The sequence below is a fragment of the Chiloscyllium punctatum genome, chromosome 1 (assembly GCF_047496795.1).
Source record: "Chiloscyllium punctatum isolate Juve2018m chromosome 1, sChiPun1.3, whole genome shotgun sequence".
Taxonomy (NCBI): Eukaryota; Metazoa; Chordata; class Chondrichthyes; order Orectolobiformes; family Hemiscylliidae; genus Chiloscyllium; species Chiloscyllium punctatum.
In genome coordinates, this window is record NC_092739.1 from 32,335,997 (window position 1) to 32,354,308 (window position 18,312).

At 40.0% G+C, this 18,312-nt stretch overlaps 1 protein-coding gene across 14 annotated transcripts in view; it reads left to right on the top strand.

Moving 5' to 3' along the window:
• The window catches only part of LOC140488060 (bifunctional heparan sulfate N-deacetylase/N-sulfotransferase 4-like), a 905,491-nt gene that overhangs the window by 220,823 nt on the left and 666,356 nt on the right, over positions 1-18,312 (top strand). The window contains exon 1 of one of the 14 annotated variants that reach the window (XM_072588249.1): positions 4,382-4,400. The exons of 9 other annotated variants lie outside the window; for them this stretch is intronic. The gene's annotated coding sequence lies outside the window, so the exon portion shown is untranslated. 4 more of the 14 variants (XM_072588123.1, XM_072588175.1, XM_072588138.1 and 1 more) reach the window with 4 other exon arrangements.

Sequence of the window (18,312 nt, forward strand, 5' to 3'; positions counted from 1 at the left end):
TCAGTTATCAGAGACAGAACCAACAGAGATAATGAAGAGTTTTTAAAAACCTCTCCATATCCTGGAAGATGCTGGATGAGTTTGAGGATGCAGTCGGCATAGGAACCATACAACTAAATGAAATGGCTGGATGTAACAATCACCGGAAGAAATTCAGACCAACCAGTCAGAACAAGAAGAGAGTGAGAAATCAGTAGAACTGGCACTGTTTGAAACATTTGTATACCATCAGCAGCACTGAATGATGAAGACTTTATAATGTACCTTGCATTTTGTGAAGGCCAGTATACAGCTCCCGTAAGTATCTCTGAGTGCTTAGTAGATTGGCTATAGATTGGGAGAGTGGCCAGTGAGGGAGTTCATGAGTTCAAAACATTGAGCTATGGTGGCACTAATGAACTAAATGGCCACTTCTATTCATAGCCCATGGCTCTGCTTTGCCGAAGAAATTCCAAAAAGTCAAGAAGTTAAAAGACAACAGAGCAGAAAAGGCAGGCAGGAGACATTTTTCAGCCTTTGAAGAGTCACTCTGAGTCCCATAATATTGCTAATTAAGATAGTTGTTGTTCAAAATGGGAGCTCAAGGAGAAAAGATCAAAATATGACAGCAATGATAAATCTAGCTGAAACCGGCAATGGAAAAAATGATCTCATCAGATAAAGGATTATCTTAAGCATTGGAGATCCTGCCATGAGAGAGTACTTGCTGAGAGTGGAGAAATGTAATCCCAGAAAGCTAGCAACACATGCGGAAGCTCTGGGATTGTCAATCATCAGTAAAATCACGTTGATAGAAGAATGCATGAAACTTGCATTATGTTGAGAGTTATTCAAACCAAATTAAAAGAACAGACGAGGAGAAAGGCGGAAATATTTGCAGAAAGGACAATAGAAAGATCAAGGTCAGAGATGGAGATAATGCCAAATATTGTAGATAATATCACACATGTCCAATTTGGCAAAAAATGGTTTATGGGAATTGGAATCACATTGCATACAAATGTTTAGTTAGAAAAAAAAGTCACTATTTAATTCCTTACTTTCCATATCATTTTCCACAGTAAATACTGATGCTAAATACTCGTTTAGTATCTTTCCCCATCTCTTGCGGCTCCACACAAAGGCCACCTTGCTGATCTTTGAGGGGCCCTATTCTCTCCCTAGTTACCCTTTTATCCTTAATGTACTTGTAAAAACCTTTTGGATTCTCCTCAATTCTATTTGCCAAAGCTATCTCATGTCTCCTTTCTGCTCTCCTGATTTCTCTCTTAGATATACTCCGACTGCCTTTATCCTCTTCTAAGGATTCACTGAATCTATCCTGTCTGTAGTTGACATACGCTTCCTTCTTTTTCTTAACCAAACCCTCAATTTCTTTAGTCATCCAGCATTCCCTATACCTACCAGCCTTTCCTTTCACCCTAACAGGAATATACTTTCTCTGGACTCTTCTTATCTAATTTCTGAAGGCTTCCCCTTTTCCAGCCATCCCTTTACCTGCGAACATCTGCCCCCAATCAGCTTTTAAAAATTCTTGCCTAATACCGTCAAAATTTGCCTTTCTCCAATTTAGAACTTCAACTTTTAGATCTGGTCTATCCTTTCCCATCACTATTTCAAACAAATAGAATCACGGTTGCTGACCCCAAAGTGCTCCCCTACTGATACCTCAGTCATCTGCCCTGCCTTATTTCCCAAGGGTAGGTCAAGTTTTGCACCTTCTCTTGTAGGTACATCCACATACTGAGTCAGAAAATTGTCTTGTACACATTTAACAAATTCGTCTCCATCTAAACCCTTAACACTATGGCAGTTCCAGTCTATGTTTGAAAGTTAAAATCCCCTACCATAACCACCCTATTACTCTTACAGATAACTGAGATCTCCTTACAAATTTGTTTCTCAATTTCCCTCTGACTATTACAGGGTCTATAATACAAGCCCAATAAGGTGATCATCCCTTTTGTATTTCTCAGTTCCACCCAAATAACATCCCTGGATGTATTTTTGGGAATATCGTCCCTCAGAACAGCTGTAATGCTGTCCTTTATCAAAAACGCCACTCCCCCTCCTCTCGAAGGGCAGCACGGTGGCTCAGTGGTTAGCACTGCTGCCTCACAGCACCAGGGTCCCACGTTCTATTCCGGCCTCGGGTGACGGTCTGTGTGGAGTTTGCACATTCTCCTCGTGTCTGTGTGGATTTCCTCCAGGTGCTCTGGTTTCCTCCCACAGTCCAAGTACGTGCAGGTCAGGTGAATTGGCTATGCTAAATTGCCCATAGTGTTGGTGCATGAGTCAGAGGGTCTGGGTGGGTTACTCTTCATAGGGTTAGTGTGGACTTGTTGGGCCAAAAAGCCTGTTTCCACACTCTAGGGAATCTAATCTAATCTAACCTAATCTAATCTTGCCTCCCTTTTTATCCTTCGTGTAGCATTTGTATCCTGGAACGTTAAGCTGCCAGTCCTGCTCATCCCTGGGCCATGTTTCTGTAATTGCTATGATATCCCTGTACCATGTTCCTAACCATGCCCTAAGTTCATCTGCCTTCCCTGTTAGAACTCTTGCATTGAAATAAATGCAGTTTAATTTATCAGTCCTACCTTGTTCTCTGCTTTGTCCCTGCCTCCCCTGACTGTTTGACTCCCTTTTGTTCTCAACTGTACCAGTCTCAAAGTGAGGAAAGAGATCAATATCTCCCTGGGACCCCACCCCTCCACCCCCCACCCCCCAGATCTTATTCATTTAAATCCCCCAAGCAGCTCTAACAAATCTCCCTGCCAATATATTGTTCCCCTTCCAATTCAGGTTCAATCCGTCCTTCTTGTACAGGTCACTTCTACCCCAAAAGAGATTCCAATGATCCAAAACTGTGAATCCTTCTCCCATACACCAGCTCCTCAGCCATGCATTCATCTGCTCTACCCTCCTATTCCTGCCCTCACTAGCTCATAGCATCAGGAGTAATCCAGATATTACTACTGTTGAGGACCCCCTTTTTAAATTCCTGCCTAAACTCTCTGTATTCTCCCTTCAGAGTCTCAACATATTCCCTTCCTATGTCATTGGTTCCAATGTGTACAATGTCGTCCTGCGTGGCCCTCTCCTGTTGAGAACATTCTGCACCCTCTCTGAGAAATCCTTGATCCTGGCACCAGAGAAGCAACACACCATTCTGACTTTTTTTGCTGCTGGCCACAGGAACATCTATCTGTAACTCGGACTATAGAATACCCTAACACAATCAATCTCTTGGAACCCAATGTACCCCTCAGTGCATTAGAGCCAGTCTCAATACCAGAAACTTGGCTGTTCATGCTACATTCCCCTGAAAAGCTATTCCCCCACCCCCCCCCCCCACACACACACACACACACACATTTTCCAAAACACAATAGTTGTTTGAAATGGGGATAGCCACAGAAGACTCCTGCAGTAACTGCCTACCTCTCTTAGCTTTCCTGGAGTTAACGTATCTATGTGACTGTATCTGCGACTTTTCCCCATTCTTATCACTGCCATCTATCACACAGGAAGTTTCTGGCTTAATTTTTCATTCAGAATGTGACCTGTACAAGTTCATCTTTGAGTGGATAAATATACCGACTGAAGACACAACAAGTACTTCAGTCCAAAGACTAACATCACATTGTACACAAACTACTTCCCAACAGCAAAGAAACTACTGAAACCAGAAGTCATTGCAGGCATGAGTCACAAAATAAAATGACAGAGAGCCAAATTTTCCACTGCCAATGCATTCCCAGAGCTATGCAGCGGACAGCCTGAGAGTTAGAGTGCAAACATTCAACTCTTTCAACCAGGTCAGTCCATGTGGTAAATTGGGATCTGTGTAGAACAGTTGTTCCCTTGAGCATACACGGTGACATGGATAATGAGATATGTCGTCATGTGACTGTACTCATATATTTACAGCTAGATCACGCACACCTTCACAGACAGGAAATTGGGAAGCTGTTATCTCCAGAATCGTCATCAATTTCACAGTCAAAATCTATGTTTCAGGCCAAAACCCTTCATCAGGAATCAGCCTTCCTGATGAAGGATTTTGGCCCGAAACGTCGATTTTCCTGCTCCTCGGATGCTGCCTGACCTGCTGTGCTTTTCCAGCACCACTCTAATCTTGACTCTACTCTCCAGCATCTGCAGTACCCACTTTTGCCCATCAATTTCATTGTTCCCCAGCATCAGAAATGGATTAACAACAAGAGTTATTACAGCAAAAGCAACTGTCTTTGGAATGACATTCCCTGGAGAAGAAACATGACCCTTGGGCCAAACAGATACTGAAGGAACAACTGACAATAACAATCACAGATGCCATAAGAAACCTGCATCATTTTAAGACAATACATGTGCACAGACTGACGAAAATGGAGCTGGTAAGTGTTCACACACTGTTTATGTTGCTAAATGATACATTTCTGAATAACCATGTATGTTGGGTGACTTGCATTTGCAGATGATTATGCGTGGAATTTTTATTTGACTTTATGAAAAGGGAGATGTTTGAAGAAATGCAATTGTACTTAGTGGATTGGCTGGTTTGCTGTAACCTCCACCACTGCTCTATTGGCCTTTGTATGCAGTCAGTGGCAGCCATTAAACACAAGTCACTTAAAATTCCTCTCATGTTAGGAACAGCTCCTCAGCTGGAACCTGAATACCCAGAGGCATGTCCTGAGGATCTGGCCTTGCACTCACCTTACCAGAGAGAATAAGTCTATTGAACCATTTCCTGTAATGGAATCTTCTTCTGCAGACCAGTCCATGTTGTCACCGTCTCTGCCATCTATGGTTCTGCAAGGCCTGGAATGGTCTTCTCCTGCTGCTTTCTGCGAAGAGGACCTCATCTCCTTCACTGCCTGGAAGATCTTCAGCATTCACAGATGAAAGGGTAGTGGATGTACTGGGTTCCGCATATTCAAGCCAGAACTCATTCATACCTTGGTTTGTACCAAATCAAGCGCTCACACCACAAGTATACAGAAGCCAACGCATCCAGATTCATGGATAATGCAAACCTTTTGCAAGGTACTGCTCTTTTAAGTGTACAACACCAAAATCAGTCAATATATGGATGCAAGTAATGCCTTGGATGTTGGTCAGTTAAGACTTGATGGTGAACATGTTCCCCATAGATTTAGAAGTTGTATGGCAGATATTGTGTAACAAGTGGGTTTCCAGTCAGGACCTTGCACTCATTTGAGAGTTGGCTGTCTCTTTTTTTTTTCGGTGGACCTGTATCAGTGACATTCAGGAAATAAAGCGCTGTTGTGCACTCTCTTTTTGGCAGTCATCCAGGCGTTTGCATGCATTTGTCAAAACTCTACAGGGGCCCATAAAATACCTCTAGTGGCGGCCAGGAGGAAAGTGCTAAATCCTACTTTCTGCACAGCAAAACAATCCATAAAAAAAAAACTTGCAGAGAGAAAATAATATATTGTGCTGCAAATCACTGCAACCGAGAGCAGAGCCGCTTTGCCTGGCGGATCACGTGATGCCTGTATGGGCGGGGCTTTATTTGGGTGTTTGTTGCGAGCATCGCTCAGCTGTGCCTGAGAGTAGGAGGTTTGGCAGCGTGGGACCTGTCAGCAATGAAGGATGTACCAAGTAAAACAACGTCTCTCATTTCACAGTCAAGTCTGTTTCTCCAGCAGCCCAGCTGGTGTTACACCGAGCTGCAGCAAATGGAAACATCGCAGCGCTTCGTTAGTCTGAAGTATGGGGGCATCAGATGATGTAAGTGCTAATTCACTCTGATAGATTTCTTCTCGTATCAGCAATTCAGATAAAGTTTGTTGCTGGAAGTCATGCCTGCCGTTGCGACCTGGTATTAAAGGCGCAAGTGCATCCCCCCCCCCCCCCCCCCCGTAATCTTGTAATACAGTCAGCAGGATGCTGGTGTCGAAATCTTAAGAGTTGTTACTTTTGCAATTGTGGGGGTCCTCCAGAAGAACGAATGCCATTTAAAATTGCAACATTTCAGACACCCAAACTGACAGGAACACTGCTGTAGGCTACCCTTCGGATGTCCCCAACGCTGGTTTAGTCGCTGGCCCATCCTGAAGTGCTAGAAACCCCGAAGAGGAGAGTGTAAGGAAACAAAGATGTTTTGACCACTTCTCTCTTTCACCAAACAAGAAGAAAGAACGGGTGAGGTCACTGTAGTGATTGAACGGTGAGTGGATGCGAATCGGAAAGCGGTTTCTTTTCACTGCAACGGGCTGTTCAGTGAGACTGGCTTTTCACATTGCTTTTCACTGCCTTCAATTTCAGTTTCAGAAACACCCGCCATAAGAGGATCAGATAGAAACTCGACTGCTAGATGAGTTGAGCAAAAAAAAAGTATGACAATACACCCCGCGTAGAAACAGCACTGCTGTCTTCCAGGGCATCTGTTGTACATCATTACTTAAGCAGTTGGAAAGTGAAAACAGTGAATTGTCAGCAATGTAGAACTGATCTTACCCAGTTCCAGTATGTCATTTGGATACGGTTCCACTCGCATCCACCTGCTGTTTCAAGTTTATAATGATTTCATCTGTTCTCTGGTTTGAAATGCCTCTCTCTCTCTCTCACTCTCCCATAAGTAACTTCTAACCTCTCTTGTTTTTACTGCCTTTCACTTTTCTACACTGCATTTGGATTTGGAGAGGAGGGCGTGGGGGCCGCTACTAACTGCCTTGGAGCCTCTTTATAGTGAGCGCTGGAACAGGGAAAAATTGACAATTTGAATCTCAGCATGTAGTTCTGAATACAAAAGCAATGACACACAGCCACAAAATGTCATTGTTAATTTGGCACGATTAAATACTATTCTTGATAAGGAATTAGCTTTCTTAACAAAATGAATGAATGTTGCAATGAACTGAATTTGAGTTTTTCATAATCATAGATCATTGTTTGTAAACACTGTGCTTAAAAACGCACTATTATTAATCCCATGCCTTTTCATCTGGCTAATGTAATTTGAGTTTGTGCCAATGTGTTAACACATTTTATCAAGTTTCTCTTTCTTTTCATTGATAGCAATTCTTAATTAAAATGTTTGATAAATTAATTTTTCTGCCAATTTTTGACAATGTATTCACTGTCACCATTGCACAGTGCAGTTTTAATTCATATGTATCTGATTGCTGTACCCAAGCTGACCAAATATCCAACTGTGATGGATGGAGACATGAAATAACTGATGGGAATGGTCTATTATCCATATGTTTATGTAAACTCACTGGTCCACAAGGATGAATAGTTCTTCAGGAAACAGTGTGCTTGAATATGAAATTAGATGGGAAAGGCAAGTGACAACCAAAGGACAGGGCTTTCCCCACACACTTTGGGACCCTCCCATTGGGGTTAAATGATGGCCAGAAGCCTGTACCATTGCCCCTGAATCAGACGACTGGTGGTCAGGAGCAGGCTTGCTGCCCAATGAAGAATGATAGGCAGGGTCTGGAAGCTGGAGAGCCAATGGAAGATCCTCCAACTTGGAAGATACTACAGGCAGCCTCTCCATGTAAGAAAGAATTTGGGTGCCTCAAGGTGGATGTGTCCTTCCCCCAATTTTAAACTTTGATACAAAAATTAGGATTAGCAGTCAGACATCAATTGTGGATTCAGACAGGGTAGCCCGTGTCTGCAGTTAAAACTAAGCAGGGAGGGAGGGTGGGCATTACAACCTCCCTGGAGCACTGGCTACCTGGTCAGCCTCTGACATTAAGTCTTTAGAGACCTTTTAACAAATTTATTTGACTATTTAATGCTTGGACAAGGGATGGTTTCAGAAAACACATCCCTCTTGCCTCTGAGGTTGCTCTATTTGGATCCAAAAATCCTTGCTAGATAATCCAAAAGTTTTGTAGAGCATGCCATACTTAATGTAAACATAGATTGATTTCTGCATGACTAGGCTTACAACTCCACTTTTGTGCATGAAAGAAATTGTTAGAAAAAGTGGGGGGGGGGGGAACAAACATAAATTCTAACTAGATTTGGAATATATTGGCTTGACTTGGATTGAGCATCAGGCAGAGGGATGTTCAAACCAACAAGGGGGTATGCTGTACTAGATATGGTGATGAACTACACTTATTTAATAGTTCAACAGTGAAGGAACATTTATCAAAATCCTTCATGTGTGTTTGAATCCAATGTAATGTTTGAAGTTGCTAAAACTCTATACTTGGGTAAAGATGATGTGAAATGCCAATAACTGTCCAAACTGAACTAGGTAGATTTGTCAATAGTTAAAATGACAGAATGTTATTCAAAGGTGTTCAAAGAAAAAAAAATAAATGTGATGTCAAACCAGAGCATATTCCTAAGGGGCAAGGGTTCTACTTACCAAGAACAGCCACAGGGGACTAAAGAAGCAAGGGATAACATAAAACCTAAAGGAAAAACATAGAAAACTGCAAATAAAACATTTTTTGGCAAATGAGAAATATTAAAGCACAGTAAAATGGGGGGGGGGGGGTGCAAAATAAAAAGTGAGATCAATGTAATGAAAATGTGCAAAGACAGTGGCAAGGGAAATCAAAAACGTTGTTCACAATTATGTTAAGAAGTGAGTGGTCAGAAGCAATGTGGGAATCCCTGACAATCGATTAAAGGCAATATTGTTAACAAAGATAAGGAAATAATGGAGATGGGCAATAATTACTTTGCATCAGTGCTTATGGTTGAGGAAGGAGTCAGCATAACAAACATTCCAAATATTCAGTCAGGAATAGAGATTCACCAAACTGGACTTAAGCAAAATTAGATCACTGGAGAGAATATTGGCGCCAAAGTGAGAGAAATTCCCAGGACCTTAAGGTTGCCAACACAGATTTTTAGGATAAGAATAGTGCAGGTACTGGAACTAAAATCCTCAAGTTTTCTTGATTTAAGATCCATTCCTGAATTCCAGAATATTACTCTGTATTGTTCTGTTATTTGTAAAAGTTGAGAGAGAGAAACCTGAGAATTATAGACCATTAGTTGAGCGTCTGTCTTCAGGAAGTTACTAGAATCTGTACTTAAGGATAGATTGTCTGAGTGCACATCTTGCAAGTTTTTAGCTACTCAGAGGATTTGTAATGGATAAGTCATGCCTGACAAATCTGATTGAATTTTTAAAAACATGTCTAAAGTAGTGCAAAAGAGAATGTCTAAACAGACATCCAGAAGACTTTGATAAAGTTTATCTGAAGAGGCTGCAAGTTCAATTCCATGGACTTCAAAGCAAAATAGCAAAGTGGCTGAAGTTCAGGAGCCAGAGAGGAAGGGGTGTTATTTTGTGTGCTGGATCCTCCACTGTTTGTTTATTAACCACTTAGTTGATGAGTTAAAAAGCCAAATGTCCAATTTTGCCATGACTCAAAGATTGATTTCAATGTTCTCTATGCAGTTGGGAGCAGACAGTGTCAAAAATATATTCATAGATTAAATGATTGATTTAGCATCCTTCCTCCAATGAAGAATGATGGCAATAGAGCTTCAGGGACCTACTAAGCTGCATAAGGCCAGAAGTTTTAAGATACAGGACAGAGTTAGGCTGGTTGGCCCATCAAGACTGTTTCACCCTTCTATGGCTGATATGTTTCTCAACCCCTAAGTCTTACCTTCTTCCTGTAATCTCTGATTTCCTCATTAATCAAGAACCTGTCTACCTGTCTTAAATATACTCAATGTACTTGGTCTCCACAGCCTTCTGTGGCAATGAACCACCCCATAGCTGAAGAAATTCCTTCTCATCTCTGTTCTAAAGGTTTGTCTGTTCACTCTGAAGCTGTGCCCTCAGTCCTTGTTTCTCCTACTGGTGGAAGCATCATCTCCACAATCACTTTATCCTGGCCTCTTGGTAATCTGTAAGTTTTAATGAGATGTCCCCTCAGTCTTCTAAACTTGGGTGAGATCATCTGCAGCATTTGTTTTGATGGCTGCACAAGCCATTTCTGGAAAGGCAACATCTGCCTCCCTGTGCCGCGCATAACATTGTCACCTGCGAGTGATGCAGGAGAATCTTTGCTGATGTCTTGTTGGCAGAGCTCCAGAGCTCCCTGCTGGTATCTGCGGTGTTGCCATTTCCATCAGTCATCAGCTCGAGATTCCCCCTTTGGTCATGTTTGTTAAGGGCTTTCATGTCTTTAACGGCAGCATCTTTGATTGGAGCTTCAAGCACCCTGCTGGCCTCTTGGCACAGGCTGATTCCCTGTATATAGTGTTCTTGGGAGTATAGCTGTCTTCCATCCTATGCACGTACCCCAGCCAGTGAAGTGTCCTCCGTTTGATTAGCCCTAGCTTGGTTGATATGGTTTCAATTTCAGTGATTGTCAAAAGGTTCCGTCGCTCTGAGGGAAACATAGTCCTGATTTTTATCTTTCTGTAGCTCAGTGATGGTAATCAGTTGTCACACCAGAAATCCACCTTGACTGAGATCAACTAACTCAGCACAAGTTTGAGACTGAACCTAGAATTTTCTCAATATGTACGGTTCCTTTCTACAGCTACTTGGTGAACTATCAATTGTTACTCAGGAAACATCAGAACATACAAATATGACATTTAGTCTCTGCCACAAAGCCATTAGTGCACTCCATAAATTCCAAAGACTGGCAACAAATTAGAAAAAAAACTACATTGGTCAAGGAATACAAAATTATTTTCAGACATCCACACCCACAATGCCAATGAAACTTACCATAGAACTTCTCACCTATCTCCTCCTGAATCATGACCTAATGAAATAATGCACCATTATTCCCAGTGTTGATTTTGGAGGTTTTGAACCCCTAATTATTATGTCAATGAAAGCTCTGCCTTCTCAACATCTCCCTTTTACCTGAAGCCTGGTGACCCTTAGGTTAAACTCAGCACCAACTGTCTCTCTGTAATGAGAGGGCAGCTCTGTGATCCTCTGGGACTATGATAAAAGGTAAAATTATCATTTTAGTAGACTGGAGAACTGTTTTAAGTAGTTTCAAGTTCCACAAGTTTATCAGCTTCTTGGTAAAACTACAGCAATAAAGTCAGGCAGTGCGATGCAAGTTGGGGTACGCAGTACTTCATGTATTATGGCTAGGTGGGACTTTTTTTTTTGCTCTGTGTTTATCTCTCTCTTCCTCCTCTTGACCATTAGTTTCTAGTTTTCTCCACTTCAAAGACAAAACTGAAAGAGCCTATTTTATCTTGGCTCTTATAGCAACATAGAACTTAGACGCTGGAGTGGAATATTTGATCCTTTGAGCCTTGTTACACCAATCATTAAGATTGTAGTTGGTCTTGTTCTTTTCTAAATTCCAATTGCCTGTCTGAACCCAATAACATCCTTGCTCCCTTTTCAATCATTTAGTACTTTGATAATCATGTCTTGAACACACTTTTTCTTTAACACTCAAGGGTCTTTCAAGTGAGCATCACATCGTCATCCAGCTTTTTGCATTCATCCTTGATTGACGACCTGATCTCAAGGTTTCAACTCCTAGAGGGACTTTGACATTCCAAATTTGTTTTTTCGCATAAGTAAATAACTATCACAGACATTCTTCAAGGTATTCATTGTTAGCTGTAATAAGCTGCTTAAAACATGACATAACCTTTCAGAATCCCTCCATCTTGATATCTGTTCCAAACTACATCCTATGTGCTACCACCAAAATATGTTTCTAATAAACTTATATGTTAGTTTTTTTAAGAATAAAGTTAGATTTTAACAATGAGTATTCTGATTATAAGCCAATAATCTTTCACCAGCTCATACCAGTACAGATTAGAACAATACAGTTGGAAGATTCAGATTTCTCATCAAATGTTTTGTGCAGTTGCGAGAACACTCTAACATCCTTGTTTTGAATCTTTATCAGTAAAAGAGAAGAGCGTGTTATAGTGTCTTTCACAATTCCAAAATGCCACCAAGTTGCTATCAGCCACTGAAGCCCTTTTGCAGTGTGATGTTGGAAATGCAGTAGCTAATTTGCACACTGCATGCCCAACAAATAATTTGTTAATGACTGGATAATCTGCACAGTTGTACTGATCGAATATTCACTATTAGCTGGGGTACTGGGAATACTTCCCCTTTTTCTTGAGAGTGCTGCCAAAGAATCTTTTGCACCTATCTGACAGGACCTTAGTTTTAGTGTAACTAAAGAAAAGCAGCTCAGAAAGTACTCCCTCTCTCTGCATTGGACTGTTAGCCTGGATCTTTGTTCAGAGGTTTCTGCAGTGAGACTTACGCCTTCAACCTTTAAACTCTCTGTGAATAATACCACTATGACATGATAAATTTATAGGCAATATGTTGGAGTTTCCATTGCGCTACCATTGGTGCTCATGGCTTCAGCTACCTAGGCTCTTATGCTCTGCAATGTCTACATTAAAACTTTTTTTTTCATCCTTCTCTAAGTTTGTCCTCACAATCTATCTTGTTGATAAATCTTTTGTTCATCTAATAACTTGTTGTGTGGCTGGTGTCTAATTATAACATGCCTTTGAAGTGCCTTGGATGTTTAACCATGTTAAACATGCTATATAAATGCATGTAGTTGTTGCTGAAATAAATGAGTAATCCTAGCAGTATGGCTGAAAATTAGTTTGAATCAGGTGATAAGTTGTCAGGCCTTATTTTAAACTGTTGTTCATGCCAGAGAAAGCTTCTTTGGTTAGTTGCTGCAAAATATTTTGGAATATTATATGGTCCTTTCCGTTGTTCAGTTTTTGCTTTCTTTTGTACATTCCACACTTCAGCAGTCCTTAATAATCAATTATGATTCAACCATGATTTATCCTGAGAACATGAAGACTAAATAGGCTTTATTATGAATGGGTTGTTTGTTATAATCTTATCCAGCTCTGCTTCAAGTGCACTAAAAAGGAAACAAGTCCATGGCAAGTTCTGGCTTGTCTAAGGCACCCCATCCATTAAAACTAGACAGAATGAGGGAGGAAGGACATAAAGGTCAAATAAAGACATCAAATAAAAGTAAAACGAAGAGAAAATTAAAATGAAAACAAAAATTAATTCTACAGGAGCAGATGAAGAAACTAAATAAATAGGTAACAAACAAATGTGGTAAAATAGGAAAAAAAACATAATTGCTGGAATTCTGAAATAAAACTAAGAATTGGAAATAAACATTAGGCCACTTAGCAACATGTTGGTGAACAATAGGCTCACATTGTGGGGCCCTTCATTAGGATGTGAGTTAGAAATAATAATAATCGACTGTCTTTTTTCAGATGCTGACTAAATTTAAGATAATTTTATTAAAAGTAATGACTATACTAAATTAAGGTGCTGACTGAGCAGTAGTGGATCTCTAGAATTTTACCCATTTTGTTTCCCATTGTAACCAGTACTTGTGAAATGAAATTAAATTAAATCAACCTTTATTTTGTTAAATGCTTTGGTTTTTCTTAATACTTCTCTTTCTGTTGTACCTTCCTTCACCAATTGATGTGACTGTTTAATTCATCCTTGGTGCATCATAATAATTTATTTCAGATTTGGAATTGATTAGCTGGCATTATCTCTGACGACAATTTTCTGCTAAACAGCTGAACTATTCTGACAAAAGCTTTTTGGACTCAAAACATTATCTCTGTTTCCATTTGCACAGGTATTGTTTGTTGAATATTTCAGAATTTTCTGTTATGTCCCATTTTCAGAATTAGAATTTATTTATTTATTTAAATAAATGACAATTTATTTAGATACAAAAAAACACAGAATATTTAAGTATTCAGATATGCCAACAATATGTATGGATAGACTACTATGGAAAAAAGAGGATAGAAGGAAGAACTATATGATGAAGTTGAACAATCTCAGTGTGCATGGGAGCGATGGCAGAAAAGTGAAAGGTAGCTAATATTATTTTGATCTTTAATAAAAGGTCAAAAGCATAATCCTGGGAATTAACAGCCTTTAATTTTGACATCTGTAGTAAGCCAGGGGAAGAATGTCAGTTTCTATTAAATGAGAAGCAATTTAAGAGCATGTAGTAAAAGCAAAAGCAATAAATTCACACTGACATGTAGTTTATGAAAGGCAGGCTATGCCTGAAAAGTTTTTAATGCAATTCTTTTGATATAACCAGGTTAGTTGAATGGAATGTAACTAATATATAGTTAACATGCATTATGTATTGGATAAACAAGACATCACTAACTCAGGTGAAAGCTTAGTGAGCAAATCCAAAGTTATAACTGTGCTCATCAATGAAGTGTTGATTACACAATGCTGCATTCTTGAAAAGGACTGCAATAGCAGCTGAGCCACTTTATGATATCAGATGCTTAGCCATTTCTTTCTGATGTGGTATCCTCCACTTTTGTATTAAGTTAGCAAAACAAAATCCTGTTTTGAGCACATTAAAGGTCCCAGATTTACTGCAATAACATTTAAGCAAACTCTAAGCAGATTTGGGCAGTAATTTTGCTTGATTTGTCTTTGGGTACAAGAGTTCTGAAATAACTTTGGAAGGACTTCGTTCCAAGATTTTCAGTAATATTTTGTTAAAAATGTTTTCTATGTGTGGAATCCTAATGGCAGTCACGGAGGGTCCACTCATTGGATGACTGTATCACTGTTAGTTGTAATGCACTTCCAGAAGAGGCCTTTTAATTGGCGAATTCCAACAAACAAGCACTAGAATCAAAACACTTGAAAATTAGACAATTTCATCTTCTATTTCTGGTATCAACATACAAATCTTAAAGCCCAGAAGTTAGTCCATAGGTTCTATCTCCATGCTGAACAAGTCAAATGGACAAAAAATTAATGCATCCTTGAATATCCTTTTTCAATGTTGGCATGTGTACCTGATGCTGGCTACACCTTAAACACCAGCTTGTGCAAGGATAGACATTAGTGTTGACCCAACTCTCAGGGAAATTGCCAGATTGGGATGAAGGGCAGGGAGCTGGAGCATGGATTTTAGTGGGATGGTATTGCGTTGGCAACCCCTGTGAAGTAAGAGAAGACTAATGCTCCTGATATTTCTACAAAAAGTCTTAGTTTATTCTTATAAACGATGTCTGCCCATTGACTCATTACTCAAAGAGGGTGTCCACAAACAAAATGCATTTACTATTTTGTACATCTAAGTAGCCTAATGTATCCATCTAGGGCTCTACAAATTCTGTGGTGAGGCTAGTTATACATTTGGCACATTTGTAATATTGTTCTTTTACACCTGAAATTCGGTGCAGCAAATTCTGTGCTTAAGCATCAACAAAAAGATGCAATTTTGATGCTGTTTTTATGACCCTTGTCAGTTTTTTCCATTTCCTTGCTGTTGCTGTTCTGGTTATTGTGTCAGATTTACTGTCCTTGGCAACTCAAGTGGGTCTCCCAGGTTGGGTAGTAAATATAAATTCAGAGATCTGTTCCCTCTACTCTTCTCCACCAATCCCCTTCATGAGATGAATATTAACAACTAAACAAATGTTTACAGAAGGTTTATATGTTGCAAAAACAAGCCATTCAGCCCGTGACGGGCATTGGGATAAAGCTTTACTTAGAAAGTAAAACTGTCTCTCATACTGTCTCCACCTCCACCCCCACCTCCCCAATCCCACCTGGTTCCATGTTTAAAGGAGGTGAGGCAAAGAACAGGAATACCATGAACTCTCAGTGGACAAGCTGATTATTTAAATATTAGGATATGTCTGGCAGCGTCAGTTGAAGCTGTCGAATAAAGGCAAAACATTGCGGCTGCTGGAAATTTGAAATCGTCAGAGAGTGTGAGACAAACTCAGCAGGTCTAGCAGCTTCCATAGAGAGAGACTTGAAGTATTAGCACTATTTCTGTCTCCACAAATGCTGCCAGTCCTCCGGAGTTTCTCCATCATCCTCTGTGTTTGTTTCAGTTTTAAGATACTTTACAGGTTTAACCTTGACCAGCCATTTTTCCCAGGCTTCGGGAAATCTATTAGCTGAAGGGAGGTGAGGACAAGTTTGAGGAGAAACAAATTGCCCTTAAACACAGTTTGTGCTTATATGAGGACCAGGAATGCTTTGGCCCAGAACCCCAAGTTCTCTCCAATTTCCTCTCTCTTTCTGGATTGCAGGTTGAATGGTCCTATCTACTTGGCCAATCAGTTGGGCTGACCTCTGGTTAGAAATGCTTTCAAAGAGAAACCTCATATTTAAAAGTTTAACCAAGTAGATGATTTTATGGTCACCAGAAATAGCAGATGGAGTTCAACCTGGATAAATGTGAAGTGATGCATTTTGGAAGGTCGAACTTGAATGCTGAATATAGGATTAAAGACAGGATTCTTGGCAGTGTGGAGGAACAGCGGGATCTTGGTGTTCAAGTGCATAAATTCCTCAAAGTTGCCACCCAAGTGGATAGGATTGTTAAGAAAGCATATGGTGTTTTAGCTTTCATTAACAGGGGGATCAAGTTTAGGAGCCGCGAGGTTTTGCTGTGGCTCTACAAGACCCTGCTGAGACCACACTTGGAATATTGTGTCCAGTTCTGGTCGCCCTATTATAGGAAAGATACAGAGGCTTTGGAGATGATGCAAAGAAGATTTACCAGGATGCTGCCTGGACTGGAGGGCTTGTCTTATGAAGAGAAGTTGACTAAGCTTGGACTTTTCTCTCTGGAGAAGAAGAGGAAGAAAGGTGACCTAATCGAGGCATACAAGGTAATCAGAAGCATGGATAGAGTCAATAGCCAGAGACTTTTCCCCAGGGAGCATTGAATGGCACAAGGGGTCATAGTTTTAAGATATTAGGAGGAAGTATAGAGGAGATGTCAGAGGTAGGTTCTTTACACAGAGTTGTGAATACATGGAATGTGTTGCCAGAGGTGGTGGTGGAAGAAGAGTCATTAGGGACATTTAAATGACTGCTGGACATGCACATGGATAGCAGTGAATTGAGGGGTATGTAGGTTAGGTTAGATTAGGAATAATCCGTGGCACAACATCATTGGCCGAAGGGCCTGTTCTGTGATGTACTTTTCTATGTTCTATTTTCTATTATACTCTTATTTCCAAATTAATATTGTATTTAAATTCCAGTTATTGTGTTTGGATTCAAAATTGGGTCTCCAGAACTTTGCCCAGGCCTCTGGATCAACAGTCCAGCTCTCAGCCATTGCCTCCTCTGTGACGTAGCCTATTCAAGTTAGTGTCCAGGTCTTTCTGAATTTCAGATAGTAATTTTGACTTTAGTTTTTTGTTGTAAATCAGCAATATTAATTCAGCTGCCCATTATGCTTATTTCTTTATTGAGGTGACCGCAGGTTGAGGGGACCTTTAATGAAATTTTTCAAAACAATGAGGTGTCTCAATAAAAGTAAATGTTTTTTTGGGCAGGAAGGTTGATAATTCAAAGGCACAGATATGAGGTGATTATGGAATGAACCAGAGATGAGATAAGGATTTTTTTTTAAACATAGCAAGTCGTCATGATCTGGAATAAAATTCCTAAACAGATGGTAGAAACGGATGAACTAAGAACATTCTGAAGGGAATCGGATAAAGACTTGAAAGGGGAAAAATATGGAGAAAGAACAGGAGAGTGAGACTAATCAGATTCTAGAATTCTAGATTCTTTCAAAAATCTGTAATGGGCACAATAGGTGGAATTGGCTCATTGTATATTGCAAGGTTTTATGATTCTCTGCATAATGGGGCAGTTGATATGCTATTTCTTGTTAGAGCCCCAAAATCAAAAATGGTCTTGCTATTTTTGCCACTGTTATTGCATGTCACTGGAGCTGTCAGTTTCTCGTATAATTACTTTGTCATATTCCTTCCAATGTATGTGTTGTAAAACACTTTGACACTGCCCCAGTGAACTGCTAATCTTTGCTTCCTAATGCTCATGGAAAGTAACACACAAAAGGTATTTGTACTATTGATTTGGCTGTGTTGCAATCAATATCAGTATTTTACTTGTTTGTCAATTACCCTTTTTCACAGAATGCAAAGAGCAAAATAAAATTAACGCAAACTATATATTTCTGTTGTTTAACTACCAGCAATTGTTTCATGAAAATCCCAGAAGAACATAAATTCTACTTTTTTTGTTAAAAGAAAGTCTGCATTGTATGCAACACATTAATAAATCTTTTCTGTCTTAGTTAATGATGTGGAAAATTTATGTTTTTTTGACTGAAAGTAAATCTTCTTTACAATTACCATAATGAATGTTTTGATTGGCTGCAAGATATATTCCTGCATAACAAACATTCATAAGTCCTTTTCAACAATTTGCACCTCACCTACTCCTCTGGCCAACTGCCCCCACTCACCACCCTGGCTCTGCCCTATTGCAAAGATGCTGAT